The sequence below is a fragment of the Caretta caretta genome, chromosome 8, assembly GCF_965140235.1.
Source record: "Caretta caretta isolate rCarCar2 chromosome 8, rCarCar1.hap1, whole genome shotgun sequence".
NCBI classification, from domain to species: domain Eukaryota; kingdom Metazoa; phylum Chordata; order Testudines; family Cheloniidae; genus Caretta; species Caretta caretta.
Genome location: NC_134213.1, coordinates 68,854,366 through 68,877,499, shown reverse-complemented (window position 1 = coordinate 68,877,499; position 23,134 = coordinate 68,854,366).

The window sequence follows — 23,134 nt, the reverse complement described above, 5'->3', positions numbered from 1 at the left end:
CCTTGAGCCTTCACCACTGGTTTCCCAGCATCCACAGTTTGAAAATGTCTTCCTATGGCAGAGCTCCCTAAAGGGAGTCAGCCTCTCTTGATCAGGGCTAGGGGTGCAAACTGTACCCCTTTCAAACTTGCAAGAGCAAATCAAGTCCCCAAACTTATGTACAAAAAAAGGATGAAGTTGTGGTTAAGTCATTGGAGAGGGATTTAGTGGATCTGGGTTAAGTTCCTGGCTGTGCCGCTGACCTCCTGCATAACCTTGGGCAAGCCACTAGGTTCAAATTGTGCCACCCTTACTTACATTAAGTAGCACATCACTTTGTACATAACTCTAACAGAACTAATTGAGCATAAGGCCCTACTACTCGGTATGAATAAGGGCAGCAAAATCTGACCTTTACTCTCTCTTCTTCTCCGTTCACCATCTATATAATGTGGACAATAATACTTACTTTATCCCGCTCTTTGGTTGGCTTGTCTATTTGAGATGGAAAAGGGATGGTCTCTTAATATGTGCATATACAGCAACTACCACAATAGGGCTTTGATCTCAGCTGGAGGACTCTAGGCTCCACTGTAACACAAATAATAACCATAATTAATGTAAGATAGAAATGTTCAGAAAATCAATGTCCAAGCATAGCTGATGTAGAACGTGAACCTTATCAAGAAAATCCATAGCCTAATTTTTAACTCGGCTGTATAAACATAGCAAACACTTCCATTTCTAAGCAAAAGCAATGCACAGCCAAAGAACAACAGAATGTATTTGGGACTGCACTGATACCCATCTCCATGGCGCTGCAAGGATTACGTTAAGTATTCACACACACAAAAAGGTATTTATGCACAAAGACAACATATTCCTTGCAGAATTTTAGGCCCGCACTAGTTTTGTTAAACCCCGGTTGATTACCTTTGTCCTGTATGTAAGTGGCCGTAAAACATTTGGCCTCCTCATTGTCTGCATTAGAAAATGAGAGAATAGGAAACCTTGAGAGAAAGACTGAATCCCAGAACACTGCTTGTTAAAACACAAATGGTTCTTTTTTTAGGAAGAATTGATGTGTGCTGGTGTGCAGACATGTTTGTTTTTTCTAAGTGGCCCCAACATCTCCAGCCTTTATTCTTGATTTCCAAAAATAAAAGTCAGCTGCAAGCTGATATTTTTCCAAGCAGACAGTACAGCACCTTAAGGGTTTGTAGTTCCTAATGTTTGTTGCAACACATACCTCACAGTCAATCAGTCTGGTGGAACTGCACTTTATTCACAAACAGTTCAACATGAAGGGAAATGATACAGACAATGGCCCTGTACACTTTAATTTGAAAAAAAAAATGATAACACAAACTAGTATTGGACCAGATCCTTAGCTGGAGTAAATCAACTAGCTCCATTAAAGTCAATGTTACTATGCTGATTTACATAGATGAGACTCTCACTTATTAATGCTTTTAATACATCAAGGTGGGCATTTCAAGATAGAATCATAGAATGTCAGAGTTGGAAGGGACCTCAGGAGGTCATCTAGTCCAACCCCCTGCTCAAAACAGGACCAATCCCCAATTTTTGCCCCAGATCTCTAAATGGCCCCCTCAAGGCTTGAACTCACAACTTTGGGTTTAGCAGGCCAATGTGCAAACCACTGAGCTATCCCTCCCCCCAAGGGAGTTTGAATTTGTGTGGGAGTTGGGCAACTAACCTCTTTAGGTTCCTTTGAAAGTGCCAGCCAGGTATATACAGGTAAATAGTGGTGTTTTGCCATTATACAAGTACTCAGTCTGTCCTTGGAGGTCCCATTCATCTAACAGATTCAACCAAATACTTTGCCTAACAGTCACACAATGCCATGGAAAAACGGAGTCTTCACACAAATGTTTGCAAATATTCAATGTCTCACCTACGTACATTTATTATCCTCTCTGAATCTCAATGAAGGTTTTGAAGAAAAATTCTCTCCATTTTAAACTTCCTAGTCCACACTTTATGAGGAAGGATTACTCACAAACATATATCACTAGATACCTGCCTAATATTTCTGACAGATACAACCATACCTCTTTCCCCAAACCCTTGCCTGTGTCGTGAAAACAGGCAAAAGGGCAAGGAAGACTGTTCTAACTACAGCTGGGTGGAAATTGGTTTTCCTGTTCCATGATAATTTTTGCAACTTTGAAAAATTCCCCATTCTGCATTGGGACAAAACCAAGATCTTTCAATTCTTTTTGCAAAACACTTTGAGATAGAGAAAGAAAACTGTTTTTTTGGAAAATTCCTGACCATCTCTTGTTCTAACATGAATTGAAAAGCATTGGATCAGTAAATGCAGTATATACAAAAGAACTCTAGAGGGAGCTTAGGTAAAGAGTCAGAAAAAGAGAAAGACAAAATGGTGGAAGGCTGGTATGTATTGTGAGTTAATTTAAATAAAGGATCCAGCTTAATTCTAATGACTTCCAAATATATTTCCAGAAACAAAAATCTCTTCTGCCTTTGCTTAGAGCACTATGTAGTCTTTATGCAAAGCCCTACCTATTAGAATTTCATTATTTTCTGCCTCATCTTGGAGAGCCAGTCCCAATGGAAGTGAATTACTTGCAAGCCACCAGAAGTGGTAACTTCTTTACAGAATAAAAATACACTCTTTTGCTGCATTAATTGGGGCATGAAAAAAAAGAAGAAAGACTTATAACTTGCTCATTCTAGAATATGAACTGAGTTGGGATGATTCTCTATTGCCCTGCACTTTGTGTCAATATTTACATGAGTGCAAAGTAGATGCATCACACTATTTTGATTTGTGCCACATGAATTTGGGGGACAGCTCAGGCACCATCAGTTTGTGCGTGGAGACAGAACTGGAGAATTTCAACGGGGAGAGCAACAGAGAGATTTAGGATTGAGATAGGGTATCCTGCCCAGCAGAACAAACCTGTTACCACAATGAGAGAGGGAGAAGGAAAGTAAGAGGCATAGAGGAAAGAATAGGGGAGGAAAGAGAGAGAGAGAGATCCCAGAATGGAAGGTGGAAATGGAATAGAATGGTGGGTGAGAGCACATTCACCTAGCATAGCAAAGTACCTAGAGCCAGTCCTGCCTCTTCCTTGCATGAACTCAAAATCTTGTGCCTGTACTATGGCCAGTTCAGTGATTAAAAACATCCTTAACCAGGCCACTCTGAATGCCAGGTGTTTTTGCACAGTAGGACAAGGTGTTGCCACAAGTGACTACTGCATGCCAGTTAGTATTCCTAGTTTTAGAACAGAAATAATGGAAAGTTATACACATATGACTGGAAGCATTAAATTGGATGTTAGGAGTGGATTGCATTTTTTATGGAAATATTATCTTGTATGTGCCAAATATATTCTGTAATGCATTCTAAAATTATTGCCAAAAATATAAAGGAAAAAAATCTCCAAAGTGAATGTCACACATTAATTCTCTTCAAATCTGAATATTTTTCTTTTACTTAGCTTAAACCTTCGTGACCTGCTTTATAACTGGCAGCATCTGATCACCATTCATCTCCTTTCCTAAAATCCTCACCTGAGTCACTAATGTAGCATCCCCAAACCATTAACGTGTTAATATGAAAAGGCAAATACTTGATTTCCATCATTAATTCATATTTGTGGTCTGTGGTTTTCTGTAAAGCAGACCACTGAGAGCAGAAAATAACCTTAAGTACTGTTACCCCAGAAGCATAGAAACCTCTTTCTTCCCTCCCTGTGTCACTCTATTTTATTCTATCTTAAAGCCTTATGATGCTTCTTCAAAACCATTAGGAAAACACAGTCTGTCCCCTTTCACTTGAATATCCTTCATATGAAGTACACTCTGGAGGAAAAAAATAATGATTACAGTAACAACACTGACACTCTCAACACACCAGAAATATAAGCAACGAAGGTCATTTTACAAGGAGCAACATAAGGCACTGAACACAATCCACTCTTGTCTCCCAACCAGGTCATTAAAGAGGGTGAATCCTATACTTGACATCTTTACCAGATCCATTATTGTCAATTTTGTTTAAGTGAATTCAGTGCAGGTGAAAACGTGTTGGACTGATGATACTAAACCCTGAAGGGCTTGATATTCAAAAGTGCGGAGTACTTATGGAGCCTATTGACTTCAGTTGAAGTTTGTGGGTAGTCAGTGAAACCTGATCAGTGGAACTGGAGTCAGAGGGCCTATGTTCCCCGGAGGGATGTTAATCAGAGTCAGGACAAAGGGAAAACAGGAAACAAGTCTGGGAGTTGGCTGGAAGCAACTCAGCCACATGCACAGGGCAGTGCAAAGGTTTAATAAAGTTCCACTTCTTCAACTTAATCTGCATTCAATTTCACTCTTTGTGACTGAAACATGGTGTCAGCATCTGAGCTGTGAGTTCTCTGAAGTGCAGCAACCATGCAACTCTGTCTGAAGCCTCCTAGAACCCTAGATTTGCAGACACAAGCCTACCCCAGCGATGGATGTAAAAGTTTGAGCAGCACACAAAGCAGAGAGATGTGCATCACCTTGAAACTCCCCACTGTCTCAAGTCTCACAGCAATCCTAGAATTCCTTGAAACCTATCACTCCCCAGAGCAGAATGAAACAGTGGAACAGGTTTTTCTTTGGAGACCAATCTGAAGTGGAGGGGACAGATCCCTATATTACAGCCTTATGCACAGTGGTGGCTACATGCAATTTTGGGGACTTGACAGACTCCCTAATTTGGGATGGGATAGTCTGCAGCAATGGAATTGCAACCTGCAGGAGTGACTGCTCCAAGAAGACAATCTCACATTAGACAGATGCTTAGACATGGGACATGTAGTGGAATAAAGTTTAATAAAGTTCCACTTGTTCAACTTAATCCACATTTAGCTTCACTCTTTGCTAATGAAACAGTCAACACTTGTGAAAATCAGTTCTCTATTTCTATACAGAACAGATATGATATTATCAGTGGCTGTTGTGACAGGATCAGGCCAGATGGCTACAGGAGAGTAATTTTTTTTTTTTTGGAGCAGAAAATAATTTTATTTGTGTAACACTTACAAAGAATCACCAAAAAGCATAAAGCAAAACTATGCAACAAAACAAAAGCAAACACAAGGTATGACACAGCAGCCTTCAGGAGGGAGAAGTGTTCAGGCTAGCCTGGGCCCAGAGCTGGGGGGCTTCCTCGACACTCATGGTCTTCCACCCCCTCGAGTTACCTAGTGCCGCGCCCAGTGTCACCGATTATTCCTCTCCTGAGAGTGCCCGACAAGATGGGCACGGTTGCAGGGTAGGCAGTTTCGGGGTGGGGGGGACATACACCCACGTGTCATAGGACCCTTCCTAGGTGACAGTGATGATGGTATCCACAGCGGCAATGGCTGGGACTGGGGTCTCTCGCTCTTCCCCTCAATCAAAGGGTCAGACGGAGGGAACCGGTCGGGGTCACCGAGCAGAGAATCTCAGACAGTGCCCACCGCTCCTCGAAGGCGTCAAGGGAGTCGGAACTCCGCCCAGATTCGTGAATGTACTGAGGATTGGAAAACGGCCCTACAATCGCAGGACGCTTCATTAGCCAACCTCCCCTCTCTGGTTTTATAAATGGCTGTTTTAGCTAGGGCCAAGAGGAGGTTAACCAGGAGATCTCGCGATTTTGTGGGGCCACGGATGGGGAGTGTGTAGATAAAAAGGTGAGAGGAAGAGTGGAGCCAAGAGCGTAATAAAATATTCGTGAGGAGCCGGAAAAGGGGCTGCAATCTGGCACACTCTAAATATATGTGCGCCAGAGTTTCCCTCACGTTGCACAAAGGGCAAGTATCTGGAATGGGGGTGAACCATGTCAAAAATATGCCCGTGCTCACAGCTCCGTAAAGGAGCCGCCAACTAATGTCCCCGACAGGCCTCGGGACCAAGGTGGAATACAGGCTGGCCCACCGACGTTGCTCACCCTCCAAAGCTGGCAGGAGGTCCCGCCACTTTGTATTGGGGCGGGACACCAGGGTGTGGGCGTGAAGGGTGTGAAGCATGAGTGTGTATAAATATTTCCATGGCGCGATTTGGAAGCTGACCGACTGCAGTTCATGCAGCCGGCTCACAGTGAAAGGGTGAGGGGTTTGTTGGGATCTACGGGGTAGGGGCCCAATTGAAAGGTCCAGTGGGCCTGGGGTAGAGGGTGGGCAGGGTGCGTCCTCGCGCAGGGCTTGGTTGAGATAAGCCCGAGCAGCGGGCGTCAAGGCGGCCTTCACCTCCTGAAGTACGCGCCGGGGGGTACGAGGTCTGGAGAGCCCCATGCACTGAGCGAGCGTCAGAGGATCCAGCCAGTCTTAGTCCAGGAGGTCTCCGACTCTCGTGACTTCCGCCAGGACCAAACTCTGGCGCACTGAGCGGAACTCCGACGCCTGCTGGGGGTTGTGTAGCAGGGGCTCCGTGAGGAGATCTGCTCCCACGGTGGCCACCACGGACCTGGTTGTTTGAAACAGTTTCCAGGTCCGGAGGAGGTCCTGGAAGAAGACCGGCAGCCCAGAGAGGTCTCGCGGAAAACCTCTCGGACAGAGATAAAAGAGCTGCCGGTCATATCGGAGCCCTTGGAAGTGGTGCAGGAAGGTGTGCGCCAATATGCTCCACGTCAAACTACCTGCACTATAAAGGAGCCTCTGCAGGGCTGGAGGCTGAAGACACGGACCTGAGTGTGCAGACACTTCAGGCCCTGCCCTCCTTCCTTCAGGGGAAGATGGAGAACCCCAACAGGTGCCCAGTGCATTCCTGACCAAAAGAACTCTAGAATTGATGTCCGGAGGTTGGTCAGGAAACCCGGGGCCGGGACCAGGGTGTTGAGCCGGTACCAGAGCGTGGACAGGACAAGTTGGTTAAGCACCAGTGCTCTCCCTCAGAGGGAGAGACATCAGAGTAGCCTCGTCCATTTCCGGAGCCGCTCTATCACCCTGCCCTCTAAATTTTGCCAGTTCTCCGGCGGGGAAGGGTGTGTGGCGGAAAGGTAAATGCCGAGATAGAGCAGTGGACCCGCACTCCACCGGATGGTCTGAAGTGCGGGTGGGAGGGAGCTTACCTGCCGCCAGTCCCCCACCGCCAAGCCAGAGCTCTTGACCCAGTTGACTCGGGCGGAGGAGGCTGCCGAATAGATGGCTTGGCATGCCTCCACTCGCGCCAAGTCGCCCGGGTCCTGGACCACGAGGAGTACGTCATCGGCGTACGCCGACAGGACCAGCCGCAGCTCCGGCTCCCGCAGCACCAACCCTGTCATCCTCCTGCGGAGGAGACAGAGGAAAGGCTCGATCACCAGAGCGTACAACTGGCCCGAGAGGGGGCACCCCTGCCGCACTCCTCGCCCGAAGCTGACCGGTTCAGTCAGGGTCCAGTTGAGCCTAACCAAACACTCCGCGGAGGCATACAGCACCCGGAGAAAACTCACAAACTGAGGTCCAAATCCAAACGCCTGCAGAGTGCTCAGGAGGTACCCATGGTCTACTCTATCGAACGCCTTCTCCTGATCAAGAGACAGGAGGGCGAACGACAGACCATCTCTCCGCCCGAGTTCCAAAAGGTCTCGGACTAGAAAGAGGTTGTCGAAAATGCTGCGACCCGGGACAGTATAGGTCTGGTCTGGGTGGACCACGTCCGCCATCACGAACCCTAGCCGCAGCGAGATTGCTTTCGCTACGATTTTGTAATCCGTGCTAAGGAGTGAGACGGGACGCCAGTTTCGTAGATCGCGGAGGTCCCCCTTCTTCGGCAGCAAAGCGAGCACCGCTCGCCTGCATGACAGAGGGAGGACCCCGCTCTGCAAGGACTCAGCCCAGACGGTGACTAGGTCTGGGCCGAGAATGTCCCAGAACGCGCGGTAAAACTCCACGGTCAGCCCGTCCATGCCCGGAGATTTATTGGTGGGCATGCGACGGAGGGCTTCCGAGAACTCGGCCAGGGTGAGAGGCAGCTCTAGTCGGTCTCGGTCGCCCACGCTGACCGTGGGGAGTTCCTCCCAGAGCACCTCGCAAGCGTCAGGATCGGTCGGGTCCGGGGAGAAAAGCCTTGTGTAGAAGTCACGGGCCCTCCCACACATCGCCTCCGGATCCGTGAGGGGGGTGCCGTCTTCCGCAAGAAGGCAGGTGACGTGTTTCTTGGCCCCCCTCATTTTCTCCAGGGCATAGAAGAAGCGGGAGCCGCAGTCCATCTCCCGAAGGAGGCGGATGCGGGACCGAACGACGGAGTTCCTCCCGCTTCTCCCGGCACGCTCCGCAGAGGGACGGGTCCTCGGGATCGGCGGCCAGGCGCCTCTCCATCTCTAAGACCTCCCGTTCCAACTGCTCTATCGCCGCATTTCGCCGTCGGCTGGTGCCCCGAGTGTAGTCACGGCAGAAGAGCTTGGCGCGCACCTTCCCGAGATCCCACCATCGCCGCACCGAGGGAAAGGCACGCCACTGCTCTCGCCAGGCCAGCCAAAACTCCCGGAAGGACATCACAAAGCTCTCGTCCTCCAACAGGCTGTTATTAAAGTGCCAATAGGCCGGCCCCGGTCTCTCTGCACGGAGGGAGACCGTTACAGTGACTAAATGATGATCGGAGAATGGGGCCGGCCGAATGGCGGAGGAGTGGGCCTGTGAAAGATGGAAACGGGATAAGTAAATACGGTCCAACCGAGAGTGGTGTGACCGATGGGCCTCCACCCGGACAAAGGTGAACGTGGAGGTGTCATCTGGGTGATGGTGACGCCAGACGTCCACTAGGGAGTGATGGTCAACTATCCCTTGGAGAATATTTGCAGGGGCCGGACTCGGTTCGGCCCCTGAGCGGTCCCGTTCCTCGAGGGTGGTGTTAAAGTCCCCTCCCAGGACCAGGCACTCGTGCGAATCCAGGGTGCTGAGAAAGTCGGACACCTGCTGATAAAATTGTGGCCGCCTGGAGCTCTTTTGCGGGGCATAGATGTTAACAAGATTAACCACGAGCCCCTCCATACGGACTCGAAGGTGCAGCACGTGGCCCGGCACGGCCTCATTGACCCCTAGCACCTCAGGCCATAGGTTGGGGGAGAACAGGGTCGCCACTCCAGCCTGCCAAGTCGCAAAGTGGCTAAAGTATACCCCGTCCCCCCACTCCAGCCGCCACCTGTCCTCGGCGGCCAGGTCCGTATGGGTCTCCTGCAGGAAAACTACAGAGTACCTCCCTTCCCGAAGGTAAGAGAGCACCTGGGACCTGCGGAGAGCCATCCTACAGCCCCTCGTATTCAGGGTCGCAATAATAAAAGGCGTCATGCGGAGGGCTGGGGGGGTGGGGGCCTCGTATTGATGGGGGTATTCAGGGCCCCCGGCGGGTTGCGCAGTAACCCGTGACCCATCCCGTGGGTGAGTAGATCGCGTCGGAAGCTGCGGGCTCGCTCGTAGGCCGCAGCACCGCGCCGTCCTTGCCCCCTGCCCTCCTTTATAAGGGCCTTTGTGGCCTGGAGGATTTGATCAAAGTCCCCCCATAGCTGAAGAGCCAGCTGTGCCCTATCGCGGGCGCCACGGGTATGCTCTAGGAACGTCCGTAGCGCATGCCGCAGCTCATGGGGGGGTGGGGTTACAATTCCCGAGGTAGTCCCTGATAGGCCTCTTAATACAGCCTCGTGGTCCGCTAAGGCGGGTAGATAGGGTGCGGACCACCGACGGGGCGTCTGACAGGCTGGGGTTATTAAATCCATTTCACGCCTTGGGGTGGAGGGGGATGGCAGGGGAAAAATTGCCACTCCTCATGGGTCGCGGCTAGAAAGTGCAAAGACTGCTCCCTGGGGGGAATCTGCGAAAGGCGGAAAGGAAATAACCCCAGGGGCGGCATTAATAGTGCAGGAGGTAGGAACTTGGGCAGGGGTGGGGGCAGGGGCAGGGGCAAGGCTCTGGGGTGCAGGAGGCAAACAGCTAAAGGAAAGTGCCTCCTGAGCAGAGTCAAGGGTTAAGGGGTAAGGGAGGGGGCTTCCAATGATGCTAGGTGCTGACTCCATGGTGGTCTTAGTGGCCATGGCATCAGGTGGGGGACCACCCTCTGCAGGGTGCTCACCCGGGAAGGCAATTAGGGGGAGGGAGCATGGGGAAAGAGAGGCTGGGGTAAGGCTGCCCAGCTCGAGGCCAGCCGGCAGCAAATCATCCCCTCCCTGGGTGACCGGGGTCAAATCTAGGGCCTCAATCTCCGCGTACACGGGGGAGAGGCCAACCCCTGCCACCCCAGGGGCCTCTCCTCTCGGGCCCGCCTCAACGGTCGCCTCGGGGTCCACGGGGGGTTCGGGTAGCGTCCAGGCAGAAGGGGCGTCCTCAGAAGTCTCGGAGGGGAGGGTCTCCCGTGGAGGGGGGATTCTGCCCTCCAATGCCAGTCCGTCTTCCCCTCCCGACACCAGCGGATGGATCTCACTCGTGGCCATGGCGGGAGGCTCGATAGCAGTGCCTCCTTTCCTGGTCTTCCGGGGGGCTTCCGCGTCGGGTGGATGCAGCGGAGCTCGAGCCTTCCGCTTGCCTCGCTTCCCCTGGACTAGGGTCCAGCCCTCCATAGCGTCATCTGGGGGCTGGTTAGCAGGGGTCGTGTCGGGGGGCGGAGGCGATGGTTTAGGGGTTCGGGGAGGTAGCGGTGGGGCAACAGGAGGGGCGGGGGCTTCTCCTTGGGGAGGGCCCTCTCCTATACCCGATAATATCCTTGCCACACCCTCCTCCATGGGCTCTGTGGGGTTGGTACTAGCAAGGGTGGAACTCCCTTAGACGCCTGGGCGTTGTAGGGAAGGTATCTCTTGGGCCCAGACGGGAGCAGCGATGGGTCGAGTAGGAGGAGGGTTGATTTCAGGTGCTGGGCAGCCAGGGGCGTCGGCAGCGACGGGGCCGATGTCCTGCCGGGTCTCGGGGGTTTCGGGTGCCCCTCCCCCCCGGGCCAAAGGGCAGTCTCTGCGGACATGCCCCACTGAACGGCAGAGGTAGCACCGGGCCTCTCCGGTAGAATAAAAGACCCGATAGCGGGCTCCCTGGTAGGGGACCACAAAGGACCCCTCAAGCGCCTCTTCGTCACGCGCCCCTGCCGGTGGTAGAAGCTGCACATGCCGACGGAACGAAAAAATGTGACGGAGGGTGGGGTCCTTGCAGCCCAACGGGAGAGGGCTGATGACAGAAACAAGTTTCCCCAGGGTGGAAAGAGTGGGTAACAGGGCAGCATTGGGTAAGAAAGGAGGAACGGAGGTAAGGACGAGGCGAACGCCCAGGTCTTCTAACGGTTCTAGGGGGACAAACACCCCCCCCACCGTCAGGCCCCTCTCTACCGCCTCCTGGGCGGCATCCTCCAAGGCTAAGAAGAAAACAACCTTCCCATACATCTTGGAGGCCGCCACAATAGCCGTGGGTCCTACCACCTTCGCCAACGCCTGCACGTATGTCTCCACGTGGGGCGAGGCGGGCACCAGGAGGCAACGGACGCCGTGCTTCCTGGTCAAGGCGGGGAAAGGGCCTCGGCCGCTGGTGACGGTGGCGGAGGCGGGGGGGGCGAGATGACGAGGCGGCAGGCGGGGGGGAGCCCGCTGCCGCCCGGGCATACGTCCTGGGGGCCGGGGGAGGGGCAATCACAGAGCTGGTGGAGGGAAACGCAGGGAGGGGCGCCACGGTTGATGATGAGGCCACAGCGGTGGGGGCAGCCCCTGCCATGGAGGGCTCAGTGGTTTTAGCGGGGCTCTTTCCTTTCCACCCGCCCTGGCCCTTCCTGCGAACCGGGGGGGGTTTCCTAGAATCTGGGTGGGCGGTGGGTGCAGCAGCAGCAGCAATCACCCTGGTGCCTCCTGCTACCGGTGCCCCAGCAGGGGGGGTGCCAAGTATCTTGACACTAGTGGTAGGGGGGGGACCTTGGGGGCCGGGCAGGGGTGGTGGTGGGGGAGGGACAACTAACTTTGTTGAAGCAGTCTCGCCCCTCTCGTTCCCCGCCATTGTGAGCAGGGAGAGACAGGGAGACACCAGAAGGAGGAGGGGGGAGGGGAGAAAGCGGAGTAGCCCCTCCTTCCGCTAAGCTGCGGGCAGGAAGGGGAGGAATGCCGAGGGGGGGGGGACTGGGAAGAGGAGGGGACAAAATCGGGGACCAGTAATAGGGGCAAGTTGTAGGATAAGCAATCCGGGGGGGGTGCAGACCCACACACGTTTGTCCAAAGAGTCTCGGTTGGTCGGCTGTTATGTCCGGTCCGGAAGGCAAAGTTCAAAGCGGACAGCTGGATCCGAAGGGAGATGGCAGGTTGCCAGCAGGGACAGACAGCGGGGGGGCCATGACAGTTGTAATAACGATGGGGGGGTAGGGGCACCGATGGATCGGGGGTGGGGGTCTCCACGCTACACCCCCTGTGCCGCCACGAACGCAAGTAATCACAGTCAAACTCCCCCCCATGAGAGTATAATTCAGAAAATTACTCAATCTTACGGCCCTCTTCACGATGATTTATAGCTCTCTTGAATTATTTCTTCTGTCTGCTGAAATCTTCTTCTCCGGCTGTGTTGGCTGTGTTCCAAGGCTTCCGGCATGTTAAGAATGTTGTAAAGTCCGAGCTGCTGGCAAAACGGCTGGGTCTGGGGGTTTCCACTCCCCCCTCCGGACAGCAAATCGGCAATCTTCCCCCCCCTCCTCCGGGGGCTCAGCTGAGGCAAATAGCTGCGCCCGAAAGCAGGCGTGGGGGGGGGGGTGCTGGCAAAGGACGTAGATGGAAAAAAAAACACAAAAAATGAAAAGAAAAAACAAAAAAGCGTCTGGCCCGGTCGGGGGGGGGACTAAGGCAGGTGCAAAAAGTAAGAAAAATCCGGGCCAGGGGGCTTTAGGAAAGAATAGAAAGCAGATAGCTGAGGAGCAAGCAAAAGACGTTCCGTTTCCCAACAGGGAAGGTTTTTTTTTTTTTTTTTTTTTTTTTTTTTATTGAAACAGAAAAGAAATTTATTTGTAACAGTTACAAAGAGTACAAAAGGATAAAGAAAAACTTAGCAACAAAACAACGCAATCAGAAGGTATAACACAACAGCTTTCAGGAGGGAGAGGTGTTCAGGTTAGCCCAGGCCCAGAGCGGGGGGGCTTCCTCGACACTCGTGGTCTTCCACCCTCCTGAGTTACCTGGTGGCCTAGAGCGGGGGGGCTTCCTCGACACTCGTGGTCTTCCACCCTCTCGAGTTACCTAGTGCCACGCCCAGGGTCACCGACCCTCCCTCTCCTGAGAGTGCCCGACAAGATGGGCACGGCTGCGGGGTGGGTGGTTGGGAGGGAGGGGGGTACACCCATGTATTATAGGACCCCTCCTAGAAGACAGTAATGATGGTATTCACAGCAACTAACGGCTGTGGCTGGAGGCTCTCGCTCTTTCCCTCAATCAGAGGGTCAGACGGAGGGAACCGGACGGGGTCACCGAGCAGAGAACCCCGGACAGCGCCCACCGCTCCTCAAAGGTGTCAAGGGAGTCGGTGGACGCTGCCCAGAGGAACTCCGCCCGGATACGTGAATGTACTGAGAGTCGGAAAACGGCCTCACAATCGCAGGACGCCTCATGAGCCAACCTCCGCTCTCTGGTCTTATAAATGGCTGTTTTAGCCAAAGCTAGGAGGAGGTTAACCAGGAGATCCCGCGACTTGGTGGGGCCACGGATGGGGAGTGTATAAATAAAGAGGTGGGGGGAGAAATGAAGCCAAAAGCGCAAAAGAATATTTGTGAGGAGCCGAAAAAGAGGCTGCAATCTGGCACACTCTAAATAGACGTGCGCCAGGGTTTCCCTCACGTTGCAAAAAGGGCAAGTCTCCGGAAGGGAGGTAAAACGTGTCAAAAACACGCCCGTGCTCACAGCCCCGTGAAGGAGCCGCCAACTGATGTCCCCGACGGGCCTCGGGACCAAGGTGGAGTACAGGCTGGCCCACCGAGGTTGCTCACCCTCCAAAGGTGGTAAGAGATCTCGCCACTTTGTATCGGGGCGGGACACCAGGGTGCGGGCATGAAGGGTATGAAGCGTGAGTGTATATAAATATTGCCGTGATGCAACTTGAAAACCGACCGGTTGCAGTTCATGCAGCCGGCTTGCAGTGAAAGGATGAGGGGTGTGTTGGGATCGGCAGGGTAGGGGCCCGATGGAAAGGTCCGGCGGGCCTGGGGTAAGGGATGGGCGGGGTGCGCCCTCGCGCAAGGCTCGGCTAACATAAGCCCGAGCGGCGGGGGTCAGAGCGGCCTCCACCTCCTGAAGCACGCGCCGGGGGGTGCGAAGGCTGGAGAGCCCCATGCGTCGAGCGAGCGTCAGGGGATCCAGCCAGTCCCCCCGGTCGTAGTCCAGGAGGTCCCCGACCCTCGTAACTCCCGCCAGGACCAACCTCTGGCGCACCGTGCGGGACTCCGCCGCCTGCACACAAAGTTGAGGGTTGTGTAGCAGGGGCTCCGTGAGGAGATCTGCCCCCACGATGGCCGCCACGGACCTGGTCGTTGAAAACAGTTTCCAGGCCCGGAGGAGGTCCTGGTAGAAATCCGGCAGCCCGGAGAGGTCTCGCGGAAAACCTCTCGGACAAAGATAAAAGAGCTGTCGGTCATATCGGAGCCCATGGAAGCGGCGTAAAAAGGCATGCGCCAATATGCTCCACGTCGAACTACCTGCACTATAAAGGAGCCTCTGCAGGGCCTGGAGGCGGAAAACGCGGACCTGAGTGTACAGACACTTCAGGCCCTGCCCTCCTTCCTTCAGGGGCAAGTGGAGAACTCCAACAGGGGCCCAGTGCAATCCTGACCAAAAGAACTCCAGAATCAATCTCCGGAGGTGGGACAGGAAACCCGGGGCCGGGGCTAGGGTGTTGAGCCGGTACCAGAGCGTGGACAGGACTAGTTGGTTAAGCACCAGTGCTCTCCCCCGAAGGGAGAGACATCGGAGTAGCCTCGTCCATTTCCTGATCCGCTCAATCACGCCGCCTTCCAAATTTTGCCAGTTCTCCGGCGGAGAAGGGTGCGTGGCAGAAAGGTAAACGCCGAGATAGAGCAGAGGGCCGGCACTCCACCGGATGGTCTGAAGCGCGGGTGGGAGGGAGCTTACCTGCCGCCAGCCCCCCACCGCCAAGCCAGAGCTCTTGACCCAGTTGACTCGGGCGGAGGAGGCTGCCGAAAAGATGGTTTGGCATGCCTCCACTCGCGCCAAGTCGCCCGGGTCCTGGACCACGAGGAGGACGTCATCGGCGTACGCCGACAGGACCAGCCGCAGCTCCGGCTCCCGCAGCACCAACCCCGTCAACCTCCTGCGGAGGAGACAGAGGAAGGGCTCGATCGCCAGAGCGTACAGCTGGCCTGAGAGGGGGCACCCCTGCCGCACCCCTCGCCCGAAGCTGACCGGTTCGGTCAGGGTCCAGTTGAGCCTAACCAGACACTCCGCGGAGGCGTACAGCACCTGGAGAAAACTCACAAACTGAGGTCCGAATCCAAACGCTCGCAGGGTGCTCAGGAGGTACCCATGATCTACCCTATCGAACGCCTTCTCCTGATCGAGAGACAGGAGGGCGAACGACAGACCGTCTCTCCGCCCGAGTTCCAAAAGGTCTCGGACTAAAAAGAGGTTGTCAAAAATGCTGCGACCCGGGACAGTATAGGTCTGGTCTGGGTGAATCACGTCCGCCATCACGGACCCTAGCCGCAGCGAGATTGCTTTCGCTACGATTTTGTAATCCGTGCTGAGGAGTGAGAGGGGACGCCAGTTTCGTAAGTCGCGGAGGTCCCCCTTCTTCGGCAGCAAGGCGAGCACCGCTCGTCTGCACGAGAGAGGGAGGACCCCGCCCTGCAAGGACTCAGCCCAGACAGTGACTAGGTCTGGGCCAAGGATGTCCCAGAACGCGCGGTAAAACTCCACGGTCAGCCCGTCCATGCCCGGAGATTTATTGGTGGGCATGCGACGGAGGGCTTCCGAGAACTCGGCCAGGGTGAGAGGCAGCTCTAGCCGGTCTCGGTCGCCCACGCTGACCGTGGGGAGTTCCCCCCAGAGCACCCCGCAAGCGCCAGGATCGGTCGGATCCGGGGAGAAAAGGTTTGCGTAGAAGTCACGGGCCCTCCCACACATCTCCTCCGGATCCGTGAGGGGGGTGCCGTCTTCCGCTAGAAGGCAGGTGACGTGTTTTTTGGCCCCCCTCGTTTTCTCCAGGGCGTAGAAGAAGCGGGAGCCGCGATCCATCTCCCGAAGGAGGCGGATGCGGGACCGGACAAAGGCACCTCGGGCCCGGTGGTCCTCGAGGGCTCGAAGTTCCTCCCGCTTCTCCCGGCACGCTCCGCAGAGGGACGGGTCCCCGGGGCTGGCGGCCAGGCGCCTCTCCAGCTCTAAGACCTCCCGTTCCAACTGCTCTATCGCCGCATTTCGCCGTCGGCTGGTGCCCCGAGTGTAGTCACGGCAGAAGAGCTTGGCGCGCACCTTCCCGAGATCCCACCATCGCCGCACCGAGGGAAAGGCACGCCACTGCTCTCGCCAGGCCAGCCAAAACTCCCGGAAGGACATCACAAAGCTCTCGTCCTCCAACAGGCTGTTATTAAAGTGCCAATAGGCCGGCCCCGGTCTCTCTGCACGGAGGGAGACCGTTACAGTGACTAAATGATGATCGGAGAATGGGGCCGGCCGAATGGCGGAGGAGTGGGCCTGTGAAAGATGGAAACGGGATAAGTAAATACGGTCCAACCGAGAGTGGTGTGACCGATGGGCCTCCACCCGGACAAAGGTGAACGTGGAGGTGTCATCTGGGTGATGGTGACGCCAGACGTCCACTAGGGAGTGATGGTCAACTATCCCTTGGAGAATATTTGCAGGGGCCGGACTCGGTTCGGCCCCTGAGCGGTCCCGTTCCTCGAGGGTGGTGTTAAAGTCCCCTCCCAGGACCAGGCACTCGTGCGAATCCAGGGTGCTGAGAAAGTCGGACACCTGCTGATAAAATTGTGGCCGCCTGGAGCTCTTTTGCGGGGCATAGATGTTAACAAGATTAACCACGAGCCCCTCCATACGGACTCGAAGGTGCAGCACGTGGCCCGGCACGGCCTCATTGACCCCTAGCACCTCAGGCCATAGGTTGGGGGAGAACAGGGTCGCCACTCCAGCCTGCCAAGTCGCAAAGTGGCTAAAGTATACCCCGTCCCCCCACTCCAGCCGCCACCTGTCCTCGGCGGCCAGGTCCGTATGGGTCTCCTGCAGGAAAACTACAGAGTACCTCCCTTCCCGAAGGTAAGAGAGCACCTGGGACCTGCGGAGAGCCATCCTACAGCCCCTCGTATTCAGGGTCGCAATAATAAAAGGCGTCATGCGGAGGGCTGGGGGGGTGGGGGCCTCGTATTGATGGGGGTATTCAGGGCCCCCGGCGGGTTGCGCAGTAACCCGTGACCCATCCCGTGGGTGAGTAGATCGCGTCGGAAGCTGCGGGCTCGCTCGTAGGCCGCAGCACCGCGCCGTCCTTGCCCCCTGCCCTCCTTTATAAGGGCCTTTGTGGCCTGGAGGATTTGATCAAAGTCCCCCCATAGCTGAAGAGCCAGCTGTGCCCTATCGCGGGCGCCACGGGTATGCTCTAGGAACGTCCGTAGCGCATGCCGCAGCTCATGGGGGGGTGGGGTTACAATTCCCGAGGTAGTCCCTGATAGGCCTCTTAATACAGCCTCGTGGTCCGCTAAGGCGGGTAGATAGGGTGCGGACCACCGACGGGGCGTCTGACAGGCTGGGGTTATTAAATCCATTTCACGCCTTGGGGTGGAGGGGGATGGCAGGGGAAAAATTGCCACTCCTCATGGGTCGCGGCTAGAAAGTGCAAAGACTGCTCCCTGGGGGGAATCTGCGAAAGGCGGAAAGGAAATAACCCCAGGGGCGGCATTAATAGTGCAGGAGGTAGGAACTTGGGCAGGGGTGGGGGCAGGGGCAGGGGCAAGGCTCTGGGGTGCAGGAGGCAAACAGCTAAAGGAAAGTGCCTCCTGAGCAGAGTCAAGGGTTAAGGGGTAAGGGAGGGGGCTTCCAATGATGCTAGGTGCTGACTCCATGGTGGTCTTAGTGGCCATGGCATCAGGTGGGGGACCACCCTCTGCAGGGTGCTCACCCGGGAAGGCAATTAGGGGGAGGGAGCATGGGGAAAGAGAGGCTGGGGTAAGGCTGCCCAGCTCGAGGCCAGCCGGCAGCAAATCATCCCCTCCCTGGGTGACCGGGGTCAAATCTAGGGCCTCAATCTCCGCGTACACGGGGGAGAGGCCAACCCCTGCCACCCCAGGGGCCTCTCCTCTCGGGCCCGCCTCAACGGTCGCCTCGGGGTCCACGGGGGGTTCGGGTAGCGTCCAGGCAGAAGGGGCGTCCTCAGAAGTCTCGGAGGGGAGGGTCTCCCGTGGAGGGGGGATTCTGCCCTCCAATGCCAGTCCGTCTTCCCCTCCCGACACCAGCGGATGGATCTCACTCGTGGCCATGGCGGGAGGCTCGATAGCAGTGCCTCCTTTCCTGGTCTTCCGGGGGGCTTCCGCGTCGGGTGGATGCAGCGGAGCTCGAGCCTTCCGCTTGCCTCGCTTCCCCTGGACTAGGGTCCAGCCCTCCATAGCGTCATCTGGGGGCTGGTTAGCAGGGGTCGTGTCGGGGGGCGGAGGCGATGGTTTAGGGGTTCGGGGAGGTAGCGGTGGGGCAACAGGAGGGGCGGGGGCTTCTCCTTGGGGAGGGCCCTCTCCTATACCCGATAATATCCTTGCCACACCCTCCTCCATGGGCTCTGTGGGGTTGGTACTAGCAAGGGTGGAACTCCCTTAGACGCCTGGGCGTTGTAGGGAAGGTATCTCTTGGGCCCAGACGGGAGCAGCGATGGGTCGAGTAGGAGGAGGGTTGATTTCAGGTGCTGGGCAGCCAGGGGCGTCGGCAGCGACGGGGCCGATGTCCTGCCGGGTCTCGGGGGTTTCGGGTGCCCCTCCCCCCCGGGCCAAAGGGCAGTCTCTGCGGACATGCCCCACTGAACGGCAGAGGTAGCACCGGGCCTCTCCGGTAGAATAAAAGACCCGATAGCGGGCTCCCTGGTAGGGGACCACAAAGGACCCCTCAAGCGCCTCTTCGTCACGCGCCCCTGCCGGTGGTAGAAGCTGCACATGCCGACGGAACGAAAAAATGTGACGGAGGGTGGGGTCCTTGCAGCCCAACGGGAGAGGGCTGATGACAGAAACAAGTTTCCCCAGGGTGGAAAGAGTGGGTAACAGGGCAGCATTGGGTAAGAAAGGAGGAACGGAGGTAAGGACGAGGCGAACGCCCAGGTCTTCTAACGGTTCTAGGGGGACAAACACCCCCCCCACCGTCAGGCCCCTCTCTACCGCCTCCTGGGCGGCATCCTCCAAGGCTAAGAAGAAAACAACCTTCCCATACATCTTGGAGGCCGCCACAATAGCCGTGGGTCCTACCACCTTCGCCAACGCCTGCACGTATGTCTCCACGTGGGGCGAGGCGGGCACCAGGAGGCAACGGACGCCGTGCTTCCTGGTCAAGGCGGGGAAAGGGCCTCGGCCGCTGGTGACGGTGGCGGAGGCGGGGGGGGCGAGATGACGAGGCGGCAGGCGGGGGGGAGCCCGCTGCCGCCCGGGCATACGTCCTGGGGGCCGGGGGAGGGGCAATCACAGAGCTGGTGGAGGGAAACGCAGGGAGGGGCGCCACGGTTGATGATGAGGCCACAGCGGTGGGGGCAGCCCCTGCCATGGAGGGCTCAGTGGTTTTAGCGGGGCTCTTTCCTTTCCACCCGCCCTGGCCCTTCCTGCGAACCGGGGGGGGTTTCCTAGAATCTGGGTGGGCGGTGGGTGCAGCAGCAGCAGCAATCACCCTGGTGCCTCCTGCTACCGGTGCCCCAGCAGGGGGGGTGCCAAGTATCTTGACACTAGTGGTAGGGGGGGGACCTTGGGGGCCGGGCAGGGGTGGTGGTGGGGGAGGGACAACTAACTTTGTTGAAGCAGTCTCGCCCCTCTCGTTCCCCGCCATTGTGAGCAGGGAGAGACAGGGAGACACCAGAAGGAGGAGGGGGGAGGGGAGAAAGCGGAGTAGCCCCTCCTTCCGCTAAGCTGCGGGCAGGAAGGGGAGGAATGCCGAGGGGGGGGGGACTGGGAAGAGGAGGGGACAAAATCGGGGACCAGTAATAGGGGCAAGTTGTAGGATAAGCAATCCGGGGGGGGTGCAGACCCACACACGTTTGTCCAAAGAGTCTCGGTTGGTCGGCTGTTATGTCCGGTCCGGAAGGCAAAGTTCAAAGCGGACAGCTGGATCCGAAGGGAGATGGCAGGTTGCCAGCAGGGACAGACAGCGGGGGGGCCATGACAGTTGTAATAACGATGGGGGGGTAGGGGCACCGATGGATCGGGGGTGGGGGTCTCCACGCTACACCCCCTGTGCCGCCACGAACGCAAGTAATCACAGTCAAACTCCCCCCCATGAGAGTATAATTCAGAAAATTACTCAATCTTACGGCCCTCTTCACGATGATTTATAGCTCTCTTGAATTATTTCTTCTGTCTGCTGAAATCTTCTTCTCCGGCTGTGTTGGCTGTGTTCCAAGGCTTCCGGCATGTTAAGAATGTTGTAAAGTCCGAGCTGCTGGCAAAACGGCTGGGTCTGGGGGTTTCCACTCCCCCCTCCGGACAGCAAATCGGCAATCTTCCCCCCCCTCCTCCGGGGGCTCAGCTGAGGCAAATAGCTGCGCCCGAAAGCAGGCGTGGGGGGGGGGGTGCTGGCAAAGGACGTAGATGGAAAAAAAAACACAAAAAATGAAAAGAAAAAACAAAAAAGCGTCTGGCCCGGTCGGGGGGGGGACTAAGGCAGGTGCAAAAAGTAAGAAAAATCCGGGCCAGGGGGCTTTAGGAAAGAATAGAAAGCAGATAGCTGAGGAGCAAGCAAAAGACGTTCCGTTTCCCAACAGGGAAGGTTCTAGAACAATCAGGAACCTTCTGGAGACAATTAAGACAGACAGGGCTGATTAGAACACCTGCAGCCAATCAAGAAGCTGCTAGAATCAATTAAGGCAGGCTAATCAGGGCACCTGGGTTTAAAAAGGTGCTCACTTCACTTTGTGGTGCGTGTGTAAGGAGCTGGGAGCAAGAGGCGCTAGGAGCTGAGAGTGAGAACGCGGACTGTTGGAGGCCTGAGGAGTATAAGCATTATCAGACACCAGGAGGAAGGTCCTGTGGTGAGGATAAAGAAGGTGTTGGGAGGAGGCCATGGGGAAGTAGCCCAGGGAGTTGTAGCTGTCACACAGCTGTTCTAGGAGGCATTCTCGTCAGCTGCCTTCTACAGGGCCCTAGGCTGGAACCCAAAATAGAGGGCGGGCCCAGGTTCCCCCCAAACCTCCCAACTCCTGGTCAGACACAGAAGGAGTTGACCTGGACTGTGGGTTCATGAAAATGGCCAAACTGAGGGCTGCCATGAATCTCCGAGGTGAGCAAATCTGCCAATAAGCGCAAGACCCACCAAGGTAGAGGAGGAACTTTGTCACACTGTGTAAGTTTTATCATATTTCCCTTCCAATATACTTTAGAAAGTATGATTCCCAAGGCCAGATTCTGATGTAATTTACTGTAAAAGGAGAAGCAGGCCCCTATCTTTAAGAATGCTGGCAGGCTGATCCTGGGAATTCCAGACCACTGAATTTTGCTAAAGTATCCTGAAGGTTTGTTGAAACAATAATTAAAAATATTAGAATACCTTGATGAGCATGGAATTCTGGACGCAGACCTGTATGACTTCCACTGAAGTTGATGGAGCAATGCTAATCTACACAAGTTGAGGATCTGGATGATTACTAAACTCTGGCAATTTTTATGAGAAGTTTATGACCAAAATATATATTGTCCACATAGGCAAGTTGTTGTATAGTGTGCATATGCATGAAGTGCAGAAGAAAGCTTTAAAATAAGCTAACACCAACGTACCTAATACAGAAATTATTACACTGCTGAACTCTTTATAAGAAGCATAGCATTTGGCAAACAAGTGATTACATGTTAAAGACATCAGGAATCAAATATGCACTTTTAGCTATGGATAACAATTATGATGTTTCGAACAAAGCAAAAGGATCACGAAATAAACAGATACCTGTCTTCTGCAAACAATGTTATCCACAGTGAGTGGGTATATGGACTACTGAGTAGTCTACAAATAATTTTAAAGACTATACTTCTTTCAAATTATATTATCAGATGTTTAAACATTGAGATGCATCTACAATTAATATCTGACAGTCTTCATCAATCCTTAGCCGTACTTACGGCAGTTCTTCAAATCAACATCCTCACTTATGGGCATTCTATATTATATCAATGGCCCAGATCCATCAAAGCCCTGAAGCACATTCTCAACATTAAGTATGTGAGTGGTCCCGTGACTCAATGGTACCTTGCTGCTGATAATTACAGCTCTCCAAGAGCAAGAGATGACAGAGGTCCTCCCTGAGCCACAATCTCCTGCATGTCTTGCTCCCGGAATGGTGCAGCAATGTGCTGACTCATGCTAAGGGCAGCAGCAGAGAACACAGTCTAGCCCAATGTATTTTTATGCATGCACAGGCAGACAGTAGGGTCAGCATTACAGTTGCCATTATGTTGTTGTTGTTACATGTATGAAGGTTGACATCATTTTTAAAGGTGTTTACCTCAGGATTTCAGGTATTTTTAATGGTTGTATTTATTTATTAATAGAATTCATTATTAACTTCATCTTAACTATTTTTCTAATATTACAAAGGATTAAGCACCTCACATTTAAATGGCGTCTGTGTATGAACAGCCATCATGGGAAGCTTTTCAATGTAGTTCATTTTTCTCCCCAAGATATCACCCCAAAGACAGGAATTTTCAAAGCAGTACCCTGAAGTCAGGAAGAGAGCTATGGGAATAGGAGATATTTTTCTTAAATAAGAAAGACAGCATCCTTAGTGCATAAGATGTCCTACTGAGGGAAATGGAATGGTTTGCATAGTAAGGTACTGTAAGGGGGACAGAATCCATCTCAAATTAAAAATACAGGAGACATTGTTTCTTGTCTTTTCTATCCAAGCATGAGAATAAGGCAACGATGTCATTTCAGAAAGCTCTGGGTGAAGGGAGGGAAACAAAAGTTGTGTCAACATAGAGAACGTTGTATGTGATTATATTATACCCTGAAAAGTCTGAAGGCAGATGGAAACATGCATAACGG